Raw genomic sequence first — 20490 nt, 5'->3', positions numbered from 1 at the left:
AACAAAATCTTTGTTTAACCAATTAACAGTTAGAATCATTTTAAATCTCTAGGAGAAACAAAACAGTAAGTTGAAATATTTTGGACGTTGTCAATCAATAACGTCATGTGGAATAATATTCAGGGGTATCTCACCTGTAAGAGCTAAAGTCTTCATTGCCCAAAATCGTGCTGTAAGGATAATATGTGGTGCTCACCCACGATCATCCTTTAGTTATTTGTTTAAGGAGCTGGGCATTCTGTGTAATTCTTCAAAATATATTTTTTCGCTCATGAAGCTTGTTGTAAATAATTCAGTGCTCTTGTAAACGAACATCGATGTACATAATTATAACAGCCGACGGAAAACTGGCACTCACTACTCCACATTACGTTTGTCATAAACATAAAATGTGAGTACAATGCCACAAATGAAATATTTGATAACTTACCCAGTCGTGTAAACTATCTGACAGACAAAAAAGTAAATTCTGAAATCAAAGTTAATAGGTTTTTCTTTGGAAACTCCCATTAAGTAGAAGAATTTCTATTATTATGATGTGCGAAACGTTGTGGGTAGGATCTACTAACACATAAGTGCTTATTTAATAATAGTAATAATAACAATAAAATAACAGCAAACTTATAAATGTTTATCATGCAGCCAAATTTACAAATTAATTTGCGATGTTAATGTAAAATGACTCGTTCTATATCATTACGATTTATCGTGCAAATGATGTATGAAACATGAGAAAACTAACTACTGTGGAGCTGACCGTACTACGGTAGGCGCCCGTTATTTTGTATCAATTTTAATTACGCCCTCCCCATTCCATATTCGTGTAGCGGGAGGGGATAATTACTGGTCTCGTTACCTTACGCTTTACGGCTCTGAAGCTCACGTTCAATTCTCAGTGATACTGATGATCATTATGATATATTTTTCGAACTAAACACAATGAGGTCAGCAAACGAAACGTTAGTTTAAAAATAAAGAGATTTTATATCAGCTAAAACAAAGAATAGGTCCGCAGTTCTATTTGTATATGCACTTATTAGCCACCATTTATGAACTGAATGTTAAAGGAAAACTGGAATTAATAATAATCCGTGAAACTGTATAATGAGATACACATGCATCCTATTTCTGTTTGTCGCCTAAAATATCCCAGGAGGTCACGATGCCTGCTGAGCAACAAACAAGTGTTACAGTAGAGCTTACTTCAAGCTTCAAGTGTACATCGTCTTTCTCATAAACCTCCACAAACCCAACAACACAGCGAAGAAATTTTACTTTGCAACGGGGTTCCAGTATCCGTGACTCCATCCAAATGTAGCTTAGAATGAGACGACGTCAGATTTCTAGTGGTGTCTATGAAATCTTAGGAAACTGTCTTAAAGCGATATTATGATTTTTATTGATTGCACTCCATGGTTCTTTTGAACATGTCGTACTTTTATGACAACGTGTGTGCGTATATGCGCGTAAGGATGACTGAATAGATTAAGTACGAAGACCAGAAAACGAAATAGCGTCAAGATCAGAAAGCTCACTGTGTCTTTCTCTATAATTTTCGTATGTTACTCCTATTTCATGAAGACACCGGCAAAAGATTGAAGGACGAGAGAAAAAACTCGAGACAGTGGTTTTTTATAATATCCAGAGCAACCAAATTAATTTACGACAAGCAACATTGACTCAACAGATGAAATGAATATCGTCAGTGAAAAATTGAGCCCTGCCGTTTTAATAAGTGACCAAAGATCCCTGATACTTGAGTGTGAAGGAAATTGGATGCTTCATGTATTAGCTCAGTAGGCTTCACAATGACAACGGTTCGTCACGTCTCCATTCAAGCAACCCAATATCAAACGCTCCACTACTTACATTTTCAAATTATAATATTGTTATATCATCGTCATAACCTGTACAAGTGATGTTGAATGTAAAAAGTGGCTGAAGCCAAGATGTGCTTTTTTTATTTTTTTGTTCCACTTTGCTTTGATCGCTTCATTAAAATCACACATCTGCACTTTGAAGACTGAATACTTGTAGAACACACTCATGTCAGTAGAAAAAGCTGTTTCTTCAGAGAGCGTAATTATTTTAACCAGAGGGAAATATTGTTATAAGTGTCTTTTTGGTCCTATAATAGCGACATTTTGTTTCTTAACGTTAGCATAGTTCCTCTCTCATGTCTTGGATAGGTGATCATTCCAAATGTCTTTCGTGTTAAAACGCACGGTTTTGAATGCGAATGACTCATCTCCCTTGTGAGCGAACACAGCGGCCAGGCCATTACCTGGAGTTTTCTAGAATGTTTATCAACTGGCACCCGCGAACTATAAACGCCTAGACTGCTGTTTACACGTCGTAAGAGCAAGAAACATTCGGTTAGCCAAGCGCACCTTCTCAAGCCGAAGAAGAAACTGGCGTTATGGTGGGTAAAAGGTTTCTTTGTACGTATTGTCCCCGAGATTCTTCTGTTAATCATTATTAATAAAGTCAGTCTTCTGCACTAATAAGTGAAATTGTTTTGGAGCGTCGGTGTAGATTATATTGGATTACCTTAGCTTAGATTAGATTACGTTAGATTAGACGATTGTAAGTACTGTTTGTTCCGCAGATAATTAGTGAGGAGACCCTTAAGAATGTAGATCATGTCAGAAAAGTAGAACACAATGAATGTTTACAAAGAATAACAGATGGTGCCCTCCACATATCCCAGGTGAAATGATCCTCTTGGGTGTGGAATATGTCAAAAGAACGTAACATTTCTTTTTCGTTTAAAAGTTATAACAAACATGTCACAAAATATGTGAAGTGCAGTTCACTATGGTGCATATGATAATCCTTAGACTATTTATATCCACGCATCATGAAAGGTAAAAATCAGCTTACACTTCTTTGTATTGAACACAAACCGCACTGAAGGTGTACCGAAGTCAAATTTTACGTGACACATTATTTGATATTATTAATAGCACGTACACATCAGTCCGTTCTACTATGAAATTCATGAACAGAGTAGAAGCAATAGGCCTCCAATAAATTCTGTAGGCTTCTCTTAAACTGAACTTTACTAGTGGTTAAACGTTTTATGATCGCTGGAAAGTTATTTAAAATGTGTGTTCCCGGACAACAGATGTCATACGGGAGAGAAGCAATTCACGTTAAATCTTTGTTATTATTATTATTATTATTTCTGGTATTGATTCTATGAACTGAGATATTTTTTTTAAAAAGAAATATTATCTCTGACAAATTTCTTTAAGGACTAAACTTATTGGGAAGCAGTAGTTAGTAGTTCCTTTAATACGTCTCTGCAAAGCGTTCTTGAATTTACACCACAATTAAGTCGTACATGTACTTCCAGTTAAGCGTCGCAAGCCAAAGTCTCTGGTTTCCTCCATGAAATTTTAAGACTTGTTTATATGGTAAGTAGAAAACTGTTATAAGAAATTTCACTGCGATGAATCTAACTCACCTTTCACACGCTCTTCTCTGTCAGCAAAGTAATTAATTACGAATTATTGTTCTAACACAATTCTTGCATCTAACGTCGAGGTTTTGTTATTTCAGTTTAAAGCAGTAGTGTATGGTGGGACAACGTGATAATCGCTTAGCTTGTTTTTCGCGTGATTCGGTTGTGAGTTTTCTCAGTGTCTCCAAACTGGAAATTTCCTCTGCATGAAGTCTAACATCTCCCACTTCTACACTTCACCGAATTTCAACGACTTCTTCTCTTCGCTGCTGATACCGTCTATTTCATACTAGTCATTCATTTTGTTTTGTATGTTGGAATCAGGTTGTATTTAAATTCTAAACAACTGGTTTCTATATTTGTGCAGTTATATTACAATTATTTAATGTTCCATAGACATAAAACTTTCATATTTGTAAGTTACAACTTTAGCAATATCGATATTTGTAATTTTCATATAATATTGCCTACTTTTAGTAACTTATTATTTAATTTGTCTCACTTGGGTATTCATTTACATTTGTCTCAACATTTAGCTGTTTTTTTGTTAAGATCGCACTAGGGAAGACAACGTTTATTCTGTGAGTTTACCAACACATTTTCCAACTAAAGTATCTAATGTCTACAGTTTTTAGTCAGTGCCAACTTCTTTAGGCTTCTGTTGTCTCAGGTAGCGCTGCTCCTCGTTAATCAGCCAGTAAGGAAAGTAAATCCCTTAAGAAGTTTGTTTTCTATTCTTAGATATGAACTGGTACTACCAAATAATAACGGAGGAATTCTTCATTGTGGTAATAGATACCTACATAAGTGGAAATACCAGGACGCACAGCTATACAATTAGAGTTTTACATTATATGATCATATTATTTTATCGAAAAATACAGAAAAGGTGATGACTTCCCAGTTTGGTCGCTCCCCCCCCCCCCCCTCTTTAATACAACCAACCAATAGAAAAGGTAAGGTCACTGTCCTAACCACTTTCTAATTACAAATACTCCTAGTCTCCTAATACGCAGAATAATACAAAAATTGAAAAAGAGACTGTGAAATATTTTGAAAAATGACTTGTCTCAAGTACGATATGAAATAGATTAGGGAAACATTTCACTCACCTGTGAATGATGGTCAAAATGATAAACAGCTGAGGTGCCAATTGACAATTCAAAATTTAGTGCTTAAATTAGAATCTTAGAAATTTAAAGAGCACTAGAGGATAACTGCTGCACATGATTACCAGCGTAATTCAAAGGCGCGTCAAATGTTTCTCTAATCTATTTAATTATTTGCGTAATTCAAAGGCGTGTCAAATGTTTCTCTAATGTATTTAATTATTTACATTTAGGCAGATCGTTTCCTAAACAATTTACCTTTTTCCAATCTTTTTCATTTTCAGATTTTGTTCAGCAAGCATGAAATAATGTGTGTTTAAATATCGATTGGTATTCTATTATTTCCTAGATTATCTTAATTACACTCAAGCCATTAAATATTTCTTGCATAACTACATCTCACGCTGGTCAATTTGTTACCTCATTTGTCAATTTCCCACACTTCGTTTGTCTACGAAAATTCGTACAAAAATCATTGTGTAACATCTAGGGAGTCTTGCTTTCGCTCCACTCAAACGTTTGTTGACAGTTAAAGATTACACACCTGTTGAAATTTCTATGCTCAAGATGACTAGACGTTAAAGAGATGAACTTTTCAGTAGTTAACGTCCACAGCTAGCAGCTGCTGTTTGTTAAACATTTCAATTTTTCCTCAAACTACCGATTAAAATTTTCTTAATTGTCCTAATTACTAACGAGCTATTAAATCTTTTTTGCCCAATCAGGCCTTACACCGGCCACTTTCACACATCACTTGTCCACTTTCCACTCTTCGTTTGGCTAGGAAAACTCGGACAAAGTTTTCCTTCAAACCATTAATTACATTTTTCTTGATTACCCTGATTACTTTCAATTACACCTTTGTTTACGAAAATAGACCTAACGCTGGTCAATTTGATATCCCATTTGCTCATTTCGCACTCTCGTTTCGCTGTGAAATTTTGGACAAAACATCCATTGTGTGTGTTCTAGGTAGTGTTTTTTTCGCTACGCTGAAACATATGACCAAAAACAGACAAAAAAATTAGAAGAAAACATTTATCAACCATGAAGTCATATTTGCAGATTTTACGTCTACGTGTTCACTCCGTAAGCCACTGTAAAATGAATGACGGAGGATACATGATGAGAGTATTAGCTGTTTTCTGTCCAGTTCTACGCTTTCAGCAACGTTAAAATAACTGTCTATATGTCTCTGTATGAGGACTTGCCTTATTCTCCAAATTCCTACGATTGCTACATGTCGTGCAAGAAGAATGGCAACACAGTGTTCCTCACATATAGGTTCTCTATATTTATTGATCATGGTTTCCAGAAAACCATGTAACCTTTCTTCTAGGCGTTTCCCGACAATCTGTTACGAGAAGGTAATTAGAAAGTAGGTCATCCATTTATTCTAATTTCTTACAACATTAAAAATGTTATAACATCATTTTCTGATATAGTCTCCCTGGTTTTCAATGCACATAGTCCATCATTGCACAAGCTTTCCAACTCTCTCAGAAAAAAAATATTTCGGTTCAACAGCAAGCCACGTATGCACCACCTCCTTCACTCTTCACCGGAGATGAAGCGACGGCCTTTTAAAACATGTTTAAGTGCACCAAACTAACGTAACGCCGATGGGACGAGAGCAGAACTGTATGTCGAACGTTCCAACACTTCGTAATGCCAATTCTGGATTGTCTGAACGGCGTGGGTTATGATACGTGGATGCGCGTTGTCGTAAATAAAAGGAGCTTAACAATATATGACCTCAGCGATTGTTTCGAAATGCAGGCATTAACTATTACGTTGACTGTTTATTGTTGACCACTTTTCTACGTAATGTCCTAGAGTTTTCCCTTTTGCGTCCCAAAAAAAGCTGTGAGCGACACATTTAATGCAGAGGGTTGACTCTTGAATTTATTTTTGGCTGGAAATCCAGGGTGTTACAATTCCGCGTTTTCTTGTTGGTTCCAAGTGATGAACCTACTTTCAGATTAATTTGTACACAGAGAACGGCCAGAAGCTGTTGGTATATGAGAAACAATGTGGCGGCTATGACAGAACCGGCAGAATAAACGGGAATTTTAACGGGACTTACACAGGTCTAGATTGGTGTGGCGAATCCGTCCGAATCCACTGGTTGGCCCCACTGGTACTGCGCAAGACAGCGCTAGCTCATCCGCGGCTACATCTCAGGGCTGACGCGCGGTGGGTTGACAATTAATTGAGGATAGTATGGGGTTCTTGGAACTCCGGTTCTAGAAATTTGGCGTGCTGTCCCCGGCAACCGGGGAATCACTCACGTAAGAGTTATGGTAGGATGAGTCATGGATGTGGCATTCCGCAACAAACGCTCTCTGAAAAATACTTTTACCTTAACCCTGATGTTTCTCAGTGGATGTAATTAGGAACTGCAGTAACCCATCGTCTGCCGTGGTAGTGTGGATTGATACTTTATCAACAATCAGTCACTCGTAGGTTGTTCAAAATCATGCTATGCACTCCTCAATGTCTACATCAGAAGTAAGTGTAATTGGACGTCCTGCTCTTACCTTCGAAGCTTGTTTGGCCGTTTCTGAATTGTTTAGTCCAATGCTAAATACTTCGGCGTGATAAAACATTGTACAGAAAGTCTTGTAGTACTGATTCTGAATACAAAAACGGAATTACAAACGCTGTTCTTCATTGGTACAAAAGGAGACCGCGAAGCGAAACGACGTGACAGCGTTGAATTGCGTCACAAACGACGTACTGCCAACCCAAAGACGATTAGAACGAAAGTATAGGTACTTTACCTACACACCCTCGTACTCTTATATGAGCTACGCCGACCAGTTAAGATCCTCACAGAGTTTATTAATGAGTATGGAGTTATATAAGATTAAATTAAGAAGTAATTCAATAAAGATACCCATGCAGAAAACAAAAGAGCATAAAAGCACCATGAACGCAAAACACATGAGGAAACAGGAACACACGGAAACAGGAACATTATGCGATGTACTGAAACAAACGAAACAATTCGTAGATGTCCTCGAGAAAATGTGACAGATACAAAGAATAACTGCAAGAGGAACAAATGAGAACAGGAACTTAGGTTGGGTAGGACCATAATTCATCAGCTACGATGGTAGATGGCACACTGTCTAACGACAGAGAGAAAAATAGCAAGAATCCGAAGATGTCTTTAAATATTTATGTAGTTTAAAACATCAGTCAGTGAATAATGAAGACAATAACATTACGAAGGTCATGCTAGGTAAGGTTTATGAAACAATTAGAACTGTGAATAAAGGGGAGTTGGTTGAAAAAAGAAACTTAAAAATCCCCCACCCCAGAAAAGAGGCCATTTCATCGGTATGGTGGACTGTTCCGCTTGCGACGGCAGCTACTGCAGAGTTACTGCAAACCCTGCCCTGAGGATGTTCCTTGACCCAGTACGGGACAGCTGAGACAGGGCACTCCAAATATATTCACGACTAAATATGTCGGGATGCGCTTCACGCTACGCTATAGCAGGAAACGTAGCAGTCTTTCAACTGTACGAAAGTAATTTAGTGGTTTAGAGGCTAGTGCCGAATAACGACTCCGACTTACTTTTTTTAAATTATTTTTTTAACGAATGAAGCATGTTTTATAAACTATGGACAACTTGATCCTCGTAATATACATTACTGATCAGTTGAAAATCCACACTGTCTGTCTGTCTCCGAGAAGTCGATAACCAAGGACCTTTGTCTCTTAACGTGTGGTGAGAACTTTTCAAGAATCTCATCAAGCGTCCATGTTATCCCGATGGTATTGAGAGACGTATCCGTGGACCTAAGGAAACACATGCTGTAGCAAACATCAGATATGTCACGCTCATTCCACACAAATACTTACAGATCCTAACAGAACATTTGGGAATAATTGGATCTGTCGACATTTACTCTCATCGGACTCAGCACTTCTTGAGTTTTAACTGTGAGGAAAATTAAAACAGAAAGTCTGCAAGGAAACACCGACGCGTACCGAAGACATGAAATGCCCATTAAGACTGGCGGCCGCTACAGCGAGGAGTCGAGATGAAGTTCACGTTGCGGTAATGTCTGGCATGAGCCTATAGTATGTATCGATACTTGAGGTCAACATTTTGAACACTTGATACAGCAGTCATAACAATAAACACAAACCATCCCTGAGTTACGTGTTTCCTCATGTTTGTTACAGTATGGCTGATTTTTATGGGGTTTCTTTATCTGGCTCTATTTTGTCGCTCTTCACTCAAGTTCCACATATATGTCGCTGAAGTCCTCTAAGAATGATCTTTTCAACGCCACAGAAAGAATGTTATCATTCCTTTTAAAGAGAAAACAACGTCGGTGCCTTAGTCCGGCAGGTATAAACGTTAAACAGTACTTTCGTACAACAGGAAATTGTTCACATTTTCCCCTATAGCTTAGCGATTTGTTTACTCATTTGGATATATTTGGGGTGGCCTGTCTTTGCTGCATAACCTGTCTGGCGGATCGATCGGCAGTTCCTATCTTGCTATTGGAGCCTCTGTACGTTGATTCTCAAATACAGCTTTACGTCGCTTTCTTGAGCCGGACTTTCAACTGAAACTCTGATTATAAGTGTTGTTGTTGCTGCTGTTGTTGTTGTTGCTGTTGTTTTTATTGCTGATGTTGTTGTTCAAAACGATCCTAGGCTCTTTTCATTTGTTCAGGCTAATACGAGCTGATTCCACTGGCATTACTTACATTCGTAACGTCCTCTCTCTAGTGTATTCACGTCGACTGAGCATCATTTCGGTTTCGACACGCTTCGTGCTTGGCGACAGTGACCTGCCATGTTTATGTCAGGCTACGACACACAAGAAATGACTAAATGGTTCTGAGCACTATGGGACTTAACATCTGAGGTCATCAGTCCCCTAGAACTTAGAACTACTTAAACCTAACTAACTTAAGGACATCACACACATCCATGCCCGAGGCAGGATTCGAACCTGCGACCGTAACGGTAGCGCGTTTCCAGGCTGAAGCACCTAGAACCGCTCGGCCACAACGGCCGGCAAGAAATGACTAAATCTGGAGGGAAAGTAATGTACCGAGAAGTTCTAATACTGTTAAAAGAATGTTTCTGTTGGAATATATTCCTTGAAATTTGAAAAGTCCTTTAATTGCTCTATTTCTTAAGAAATGCGGCAGACAAGACACAAAAAATACTTTTCCAGAATGCTTCACTCCACAGTGTACAAAATATTGATAAAATCATCATTAGCTGTAGAGAAAAAACAGATTACTCTTTAATTGGATAAAGGATGAAGTTTCCTTTCTACGACGATGTAACACAAGAAATCGTTCGTAATTCGCAAAAGAAATTACAGAATGGGCAATGTGTAATAGTTACTACTTGCTCAAGGATTAATAGATTTTAACCAAGCTTTGGATTCACTTTCAACAAAATCTGTACCAACACCCCTTGAGAAACAAGTTATTGAAATGACCTATGTTAGTCTGACTGAAGAATATATATGTCAGTACTATAGCTTTCATTAGCTGTCGTATAGAAGGAGAGAGATTCAGAATAGGAACCATACTAAGATGGTGCATTTCATCTCAACTATTTTCTTTCAGCGTTCTGGGAGACTTATTCTTTTCTGAGATTTGTAAAAGAATTAATGACACAAGCGAATCAAATTTATCTGAATCAGCTTCGTTTAGCTGATGAAATTTTACTAGCGCACATATACTGTACTTCAACAAAGAATGGAGCAACTTAATACGGTAAGTTTGACAAAATGGTTCAAATGGCTCTGAGCACTATGCGACTTAACTTTTGAGGTCATCAGTCCCCTAGAACTTAGACATCATGCACATCTATACCGAGGCAGGATTCGAACCTGCGACCGTAGCGGCCGCTCGGTTCCAGACTGTAGCGCCTAGAACCGCACGGCCACTCCGGCCGGCGGCAATGGATGGATGGACAGTAAAAGAAAGAGAGAGAAGTGTAAATATGGCCTTGAGTAGTTTTGGTAAACTAAACAGAGTTTTCAAAACTGAGCGTACAATATGTCTGCAAATAAAAGCTCAAAATCAGTGGGTAGTAGCAGTTTTGACTAAAGTTAATTATGTAAGGACTCCTAATCCGCAAATTATTTTACGAAGCTGCGGCTTGCTCAGAGAATAAACGAAATATGCATTTCAGGTATCACCAAGAGAAACAGGGTAGTAAACAAGTGGGTCAAGTAAAGACTGCAGTCAGAGACATAATTACGACCCTAATAGAAATGAAACGGAAATGGGCAAATTCTAGACGGCTAGTCTAGCTGATGGTAGATGAACCACGAAAGTTCTTTACTAGGTTCCAAGGGGCAAGAAAAGACTAATCTGAAATGTGTGTAATATCAAATCATGCAGCAACATCATGGATTCGTATAGCTGAAGATAATGACTCATTAAATGGGTAAGAAAGGTCTTTATCTTGAATTTAATGACAGATGACTGACTATGATGATGATAAATGTAACAAATAACAGCTCCGTGAAGCTTCTAAGAACTGAAATAAGGCATATATGCAATGAGACCAAATCACAGGAGCGTTTGACGTGTTTCCGACGATTTAAGTATCCTGATAATTAATACATGTTAATATTTCATCAGTATGGAGTCGTGTAGAATGCTGACAAACCAATTTTCGAGTGAACATGTGTTTTACTTGTCGGTTTAGGAAGACATTTGCTAAACTAACAGGTTAACAGTTAATGGTTTTCCTCTGAGCTGAGAATAAGAGCCGGCCGGTGTGGCCGTGCGGTTCTAGGCGCTACAGTCTGGAACCGCGTGACCACTACGATCGCAGGTTGGAATCCTGCCTCGGGCATGGATGTATGTGATGTCCTTAGGTTAGTTAGGTTTAAGTAGTTCTAAGTTCCAGGGGACTGATGACCACAGCAGTTAAGTCCCATAGTGCTCAGAGCCATTTGAACCATTTGTTGGCTTTACATGTTACCGTAAGTGAGGTCACGCGGCTGTTTCTCCACAGGTAAGAATTATTAAAAATAGGCTGGCGGATTTTTACCAGAAAATCAAAATTTAAATGTTTGCAGAAAAAAATCATTTTTGTATTTTGGCGTAGTGATATAAAACCTCAAATTTTGACTATAGTATGGCTGTGTAATAAGACATACGTTTTATTCTACTCCGTGGTTTGCTTCCACCTTCAAGGCCATAATAGGCTTCGAAACAGGTTTCTGGGCGCACAGACTTCTGTGCGCGGAACACACAAATCCAGCGACGTTTGCAGACTCACAAGACCGCTTGGCACCACGCCATCTGCTGCTCTATTGGCGATCATAGGAAGCTAGTCAGTAAGTCCACATTACCTAAGATGTCGTACAGCCTCCTCCTAGTTGCGTTGGGAGGTTTGATAATACTTCACTAAAAAGCAGAAGTTAATGATTAAGATCCAGCTCCTCAGCTGGAGAAATGTATAAGGTAGAACGACCGGAAAAGCAGTGTAGCGGGTCGAAGATTCCACCACCTTTTCCCGAGCTTCCGCGAATGTGTTCACGAAAACTTAGTCAGTGCATGGTCAATTACTTAAAGGGCCATAGCTTATATCCAGTTTACCTCTCTTGGTTCAACAGGAAAGATAATAATATCAGTGAATGTGATCATACAGGAACACCCGCCCACGTCACTTTTAATATTGAGTTAGGAAATTAAACGAGACAAACCAATCCCTGTACGATCTTTTAAAAAATAGCGGAGGATGGACGACCATGGACAGTGTTGCTGCCGGCCGAAGTGGCCGTGCTCTTCTAGGCTCTACAGTCTGGAGCCGAGCGACCGCTACGGTCGCAGGTTCGAATCCTGCCTCGGGCATGGATGTGTGTGATGTCCTTAGGTTTAATTAGTTCTAAGTTCTAGGTGACTGATGGCCTCAGAAGTTAATTCGCATAGTGATCAGAGCCATTTGAACTATTTTGAACAGCGTCGCTAAACGCTAGTTCTAGACATGAAAAAAAAACAAATATACTAGGGTACAACAATAAAAAAAATTCTGCTGATACCACACAGTATATACAGGAGGAGGAAAAATATGGAAATAACAAGACACAACACGTTGCCATGCCTAATACGGTGGAGGAATGCCGCTGGCATTCGAAACAGCTTCCTGTTATCTCGGAATGTATAAATAGACGTCATGTATGGTTTTAAAGCGAATCGTATACCATTCTTTCTGCAAAATAGTTCAAGTAACGATGATGGAGGTAGATAGTGATGATGGATGTAGATAGCGATTACGCATCCTTGTTTCCAAAGTATACCACAAAGGCTTGATAATAGACCACTTTTGACTGTGGTGCCCATAGAAGACGCGAAAATTCATCTTATTGTTCACAAAACCGGTCCTGCATGATACGAGCTGGGGGGGGGGGGGGGGAGATCTTGTCTCAGAATACAGTATCACCACTGAGGAGCAAACATTGTACCAGAGGATGAAACTGATGATAACGCAAAATCCATAGCAGTAGTGCCACGTTACAGAGTAAGTATTCGGCCCCTGGAATACCACGATATAATTGCCGAATCTCGGCATGTTTCACTTTTCGGTCGCAAATTCGGCCAGAAGCTGCAAACAGTGTGAAATAAGTCTCATACGGCGAAATGAAATTCTTCCACTGCTCCATAGTCCAGGTTTTATAGCTTCGTTACGACGTTTTCCAGTTAAAGGCATTAGCATCATTGATGAATGGTTTTGGAATTCAATCTCGCCCTGGAATTCCCTACTTATGGAGCTCCCTTGGTGTTGTTTTAGTGCTGGCAGGGTTCGCGAGTGCGACATTCAGTTCTGCAGTGACTTTTGCAGCTCCCGTTCTCTTACTTTTCGTCACAGTCCTCTTCAGTGCCCGTTGTCATGATCACTGAACTCACAGGTTTGTCCGCATTGTGTCCTGGTGGATGACGTTTTCCTCTTTCCTTGTAGGCAATACAAATCATCTTGAAACAATTGTTACGTCACAGAGTAAAACAGGGGAAGAAATTAAAGCTTTTCTTAAGTTCACGCTAGCACAGCCACAGGTGACACCAGGCAGAACTGGTCACATGGCTGAGCAGCAGAAAGAAACAATCAATACTTTGACATTGTTACATACATGACCACATTTTTGTTGCATCGCCAGGCATAACTGAAACATTCAACGAAACTCTCTCCACCCCCCCCTCCCCCCCCCCCACACACACAGAGAGAGAGAGAGAGAGAGAGAGAGAGAGAGAGAGAGAGAGAGAGAGATACTGTTTAGTTCTAGTTACATGTAGCGACAAGTTATACCTTAGATGCAATAACACTGATCAGAGACTGGCTAGGGCAGTTACTAGCGTGTAAGAAATTGTTAAGCAAACACTCCGGAATGAGGACCGCTAATCACTTGTAAAGTGATTTCGGTCATAACAAATAGAGCCCGCGTCATTGCATCCAGCCCGCTCCATAAATACCACAGTTCGCCAGATCTGAATTCAGTTGGTCATTAGGATCGATAATTGCGTCCGTACCGAAGCACTCGTTTCAGTTATTATTATGATGTAGTGACATCTACGTAATAATATTTTTTTCATAATCTTGGGCCACAGTCATAATATATTTCTTTAAAGTCAGTACCGCCATTAGACTGTTTTTTATTTGCAGTGTTACATTTACACGATCATGATTTCGGCTCCAAAGTGCCATTATCAATTGTTTTAAGTGTTATAAAGTGCCTAAGATGGCATACTGTCGTATTTAAAACTAAAGATGGTATACTCATAGATAAAACAAAGCAGTAGGCTTTACCAGAAATATCGACCCTTAGACAATGTGTCTAATGGTGTATTTTAAATACGACAGTATGCCATCTTAGGCACCGTATAACACTCAAAACAGTTGATAATGGCACTTTGGAGCCGAAATCATGATCGTGTAAATGTAACACTGCAAATAAAAAACAGTCTAATGGCGGTACTGACTTTAAAGAAATCTACGTAATAGATTTTTTAGCATTTCCCGTGAACACGCTGATTGCCGTTGCCAAGATGACAACGTCCAAGTATCCACAACCTGCCGCTCGAGGGACTCCGCTCTGGCCACCTATCACGTTGCTTGTGGGCAGACTGATCGTACACTAAGAACAGTACATCTCGCTGTGCTTATTGCTCTAACATCATCGTACTGCTGGGTGAGACCGCCAGCTGGTACCTCTGTTTGTGGCTGCAGCCACTTCCGGATACCAGGACCTACCTGTCCGATGCAGCCACAATCAGCGGACTACACGACAGCGCGGTGCACGCCGATGGGTCACCGAACGTCCTCGTCATTTTCTGGAGCGTGATCGAGAACGTTCTAACGCAGTGTGGGTGCATAATCTCACGGCCCTGCTTCGCCTGCCAGGTGGCAGCCCGCAACACGTTGGCTGGATAGCTGTAGCAGCAGTCTAGCCAGCCGACAAAACAACAGGAGTCAGTGGAATTTCGCCGTATCACTGGTATCGGGCATCAGCCGAGGCTGACGAAACACACAGATGTGTAAATCTAAATGAATAAACTTGCTAATCATGTTTTAGTAGCGCCGAAAGATGCTCTACGGTTTCCACGACACCACCCTCACACTGTAGAGGTGTCTCCACTCGGTACCCCTACAAACCAAACACTTCTTCAACCGTGGATACGGAAGCGTTTTCCTTAGCAATTTGCCTACGTTCGAATACACTCAGAACTGCAAAGGCAGTGTTCTGGCCACGACTCTCACTTGCAACGTATCGATCCACAGGTGTCGTTCGTGTATAACTAGAACAGTGCAACCTGTCGGCTTGGCTAGCATCTGCATTTATGTTCAAGCATGCACTTCCCGCTGTGTTTCCATATATTTGTCATCCACCGGCGATAGCATGAATGTGGGTTACGAGATACTAACGAACGCATTTAGTGTAACGTATTGTGTGTGTATACGGACGATCTGTTAGAGAATGTGGATGTGCAACGAAGATCTCTGCGCCGCACCAGATAGAATCCTCAGTACAACGTCAGTCTTACACTGGCACGAGATCCAAGTCTTCCTCAGCGACGGTGAGGAGAAGGCGTGTACTCATGAAGTGTAATACAGTGTTGTGAACAGTACAGATGCTTTTCCATACTTTTCTTTAATACCAAAAAATACATAGGATTAGTTGCTGCAGGAGTAATACAGGCAACGTGCCCTGACACTATGCCAGGGTATACAGGGTGGTCCATTGGTAATGACCGGGCCAAATATCTCACGAAATACGCGTCAAACGAAAAAACTATAAAGAACGAAACTTGTTTAGCTTGTATGGGGAAACCAGATGGCGCTATAGTTGGCCCGCTGGATGGCGCTACCATAGATCAAACGGATATCAACTGCATTTTTTTAAATAGGAACCCCCATTTTTTTATTACATATTCGTGTAGCACGTAAAATAATATTAATGTTTTAGTTGGACCACTTTTTTCTCTTTGTGACAGGTGGCGTTGTAATAGTCACAAACCTATAAGTACGTGGTATCACGTAACATTCCGCCAGTGCAGACGGTATTTGCTTCGTGACACATTACCCATGTTAAAATGGATCGTTTACCAATTGAGGAAAAAGTCGATATCATGCTGATGTACGGCTATTGTGATCAAAATGCCCAACGGGCGTGTGTGCTATGTATGCTGCTCGGTATCCTGGACGACATCATTCAAGTGTCCGGACCGTTCGCCGGATAATTACGTTATTTAAGGAAACAGGAAGTGTTCAGTCACATGTGGAATACCAACCAAGACCTGCAACAATGATGTTGCCCAAGTAGGTGTTCTAGCTGCTATCGCGGCTAATCCGCACATCAGTAGCAGACAAATTGCGCGCGAATTGGGAATCTCAAAAACTACGGTGTTGAGAATGCTACATCCACATCGATTGCAGGAATTGGATGGCGACGACTATGAACGCCGTGTACAGTTCTGCCACTGGGCGCAAGAGAAATTACGGGATGATGACAGGTTTTTTGCACGCGCTCTATTTAGCGACTAAGCGTCGTTCACCAACAGTGGTAACGCAAAACCGGCATAACATGCACTAGTGGGCAACGGAAAATCCACGATGCTGCGACAAGAGGAACATCGGCGAGCTTGGCGGGTTCATGTATGGTGCGGCGTTATGGAAGGAAGGATAATTGGCCCCCATTTTATCGATGGCAGTCTAAATGGTGCAATATATGCTGATTTCCTACGTAATGTTGTACCGATGTTACTACAAGATGTTTCACTGCATGACAGAATGGCGATGTACTTCCAACATGTTGGATGTCCGGCACATAGCTCGCGTGCGGTTGGAGCGGTATTGAATAGCATATTTCATGACAGGTGGATTGTTCATCGAAGCACCATACCATGGTCCGCACGTTCACCGGATCTGACGTCCCCGAATTAATTTCTAGGGGAAAGTTGAAGGATATTTGCTATCGTGATCCACCGACAACGCCTGACAACACGCGTCAGCGCATTGTCAATGCATGTGTGAACATTACGGAAGGCGAACTACTCGCTGTTGAGAGGAATGCCGTTACACGTATTGCCAAATGCATTGAGGTTGACGGACATAATTTTAAGCATTTATTGCATTAATGTGGTATTTACAGATAATCACGCTGTAACAGCATGCGTTCTCAGAAATGATAAGTTCACAAAGGTACATGCATCACATTGGAACAACCGAAATAAAATGTTCAAACGTACCTACGTTCTGTATTTTAATTTAAAAAACCTACCTGTTACCAACTGTCCGTCTAAAATTGTGAGCCTAATGTTTGTGACTATTACAGCGCTATCTATCAGAAAGCGAAAAAAGTGGTCCAACTAAAACATTCATATTTCTTTACGTACTACCCTAATATGGAATAAAAATAGGGGTTCCTATTTAAAAGACGCAGTTGATACCCGTTTGACATATGGCAGTGCCATCTTTCGGGCCAACCATAGCGCCATCTGGTTTCCCCCTTCAAGCTTGACAAGTTTCGTTCTTTGTAGCTTTTTCGTTTGTCGTTTATTTCGTGAGATATTTGGCCCGGTCACGATCAATTGATTACCCTGTATATGAATTCTGAACTTTATAAAGTGGTAGTATTCACTAACTGTGGCTCCCTGTGCTTAGCCATTTCATTTATAACTATTTAAAAATGTCTCTCACTGTTTAATCTAGAGTTCGTCAAACTGCGGCCCGCGGACCGCCTGCGACCTTTATCAACTATTTGTGCGGCTCGCGGTTCTCAGCCGTTTTTATAATATCGTATCTAGCAACTAACAGCCGAATCCAAAAGCGTCAACTATCGTTAAGAGCTTCTGATGAGTGCATTTCTCCTGCCCAGCAAGAAACAATAATACTTATTAAGACTTTTAAAGACTATGTATTTATACCATGAAGCAACGATTTTTGTAACAGCTGTGCAGCTAGTCGGTAAGCTTATTTCGTCTGCATTCAAGCGATCTGCAATCATACTGCGCTTTTAATATACACAGTTTTTACATTACGAACATGATTGGTTTTGTAACAGTGTGTCGAGTACTTGCTTCCATATCTCATTGTTGATGTTGTAGCTTGTAATGCGCAAGACCGTCCTCAGCATCAACTTATTGATTTTTTTGTGTGCTACGAGAATGAAGAGCTTGTTAGGTTATTTGTAAGTTTTTTTTGTTTGTTAATATGTTGTAGATATGTGACACCTGATGGTCGAGAAAAGCTTTGTGGTGTCTAGTCAGCGAGTTTGCTACGCCCAGCCGACTGCTGAATCGCGGCGAGCGGCAAAGATAACAACTACGACGCAGCTAGCCACTACGAACGTTTTCCGGCTACTGCTATGAAGAAACACTTATTGTGAAGAGAGAATTAGCTGGATATGTTTGTTCGCAGAGAATAGCTCTTGGCTTGTCCTTTTTATCATTTCAGTAGTAGTACCCGAGTATTGTTCGAGTAGTGGGCCTCGAGAGAGATTATCGCAAAAGCGTGATGAGAATGGCTCACACGTACGATACGCGAATTAGTCAGCAATACGGATAGAACTCATGTGTGTTAAAAGCAGTTCTAAGTCATTTAGACAGATTTTTGGGAAGATTATCGGCTTGTGTAGAAAATGATTATTTCACCAATTTTGGTAGTGTATACTCGCCAGGTATAGGAAGAGTTACGATTTAGTAAAGTGTTAGATTAGTTTCTCCTATTTGTGATTAATGATGCGTTGTGCTCCGTAATAGTCACGCGTTTGTAGGAGAACCGTGTTTCAATATTATTGGAGATTTTCCGTTGGATGGTGTATGTGAAGAGATGTGCTCACGCGAAGTCGTGTGGTTATTTTGTGGTTGAGGATTGAAGCACGCACTAAGTTACAGTAACGTTCCATTGTGTTGTTGTGGTTGTATAGGTAGACGCGAGCATTGAGGAATAGTGTCTTAGCGATATTTAGTTAGGATTTATTGTGTGACTTCTGCATGAGCCTCGTAATATAGTAAATTCCGGAAATCTCGTTGGATGCAGTGAATGTGTAGTCTATACTAAAGAGAACTGTCGTCCTACGTAATAGCTGTTTATTGAGAAACAATCGGAAATTTACTGAGAATTTGATAGCTCTTACCCTTGCCCTTAAACGACAAATCAAGGGCCATTAATTAGAGAACACGCTAATTCTCTCTAAAAGAGATCATCGAGTGGTGGGTTTTGAGTTTCAAATGTTAGTGGGTCGCGGAAGTCAACACTCGAGCTGGTTCAGCTTTATTTAGTTGTGTAAAGTTCGTATAACTGAAAAGTGGCGGTGACACTCAAGTATTTCGTTTTATTCTTTTTATTACATTTCCGCTTAATGGTGCTTGGAACAGAGAACCAGCACTCTTAAAGTAAAACGCTGCCGTGTACCTGCAAACATTCAATTGCAGGAACGAAAGAATTAACGGTTTTATACTGAAAAAAAAAATCAGCAGCCGTCTTGTCCTTTACCCGCAAACTATTACAAAAAAAGTAGTCAAATGTTTATTTTAGAGCAGAGAGCAGACTACATCTTGAATACATCATTTTGCAATAGAGTAACTCCAAAGGCCAATAAAGTAAAAGACTGTAATATTGTTAATAGCAAAGTTCAAATAAATTAAATATATTTTAGTTAATAACTCGCAGGGAAAAGAAAGATAATTCATCTTTATTTTTACAGAAAAAGCAAGTATACGTTTTATTGAAAGGTGATTAACTGTATCTGAAAAGTTATTCCACTAATTCCTGAAAGGTTGAGGTTAATGAAATAGTTTATTACGACAAAATTTCAATTGAGTCACCGATATTGTTGTAGCAAGGCGCTACTTGTAGAGGTTATCGTTGATTGACAACGAGAGATAAACAACATCAAATTATATCTTTGCCTTGTGAGCGTATTCTTCAAACCACATAAAAATTTATGATGTTCACACTGATTGAGTGTATATAAGATTATTCGTTGAAGCTTTAAAAGAGGAGCGATTACAAGAGGTAACATCTATTTGACGTATTCCTCAGTTATATACGAAAGCTTTCATTTCAGGTACCTAAGTTGTTGAGAAAGTATTTAGTTGTGTTGTCAGAGTACACACAGTAAGCGTCGCTACATGTTGCTGTTATTGGTAAAGTAAATCCATCATTCCTATTCACCGTAGACCCTCGCGTTTAGTATTATTCTGGTGACTGATACTAGCCTTGATGGTATTTGATCTTTCGAACCTAGTGAACTCTGATAGTCAGATGCGTTGTTGTAATTAATACCCAGATAGCTTCAAAAACGGTTAAAATGGCTCTAAGCACTATGGGACTCAACATCTTAGGTCATAAGTCCCCTAGAACTTAGAACTACTTAAACCTAACTAACCTAAGGACATCACAGACACCCATGCC

The sequence above is a fragment of the Schistocerca cancellata genome, chromosome 4 (genome assembly GCF_023864275.1).
Source record: "Schistocerca cancellata isolate TAMUIC-IGC-003103 chromosome 4, iqSchCanc2.1, whole genome shotgun sequence".
NCBI classification, from domain to species: domain Eukaryota; kingdom Metazoa; phylum Arthropoda; class Insecta; order Orthoptera; family Acrididae; genus Schistocerca; species Schistocerca cancellata.
The sequence above is the reverse complement of the archived record's forward strand: the minus strand, read 5'-3'. Positions refer to the sequence as shown.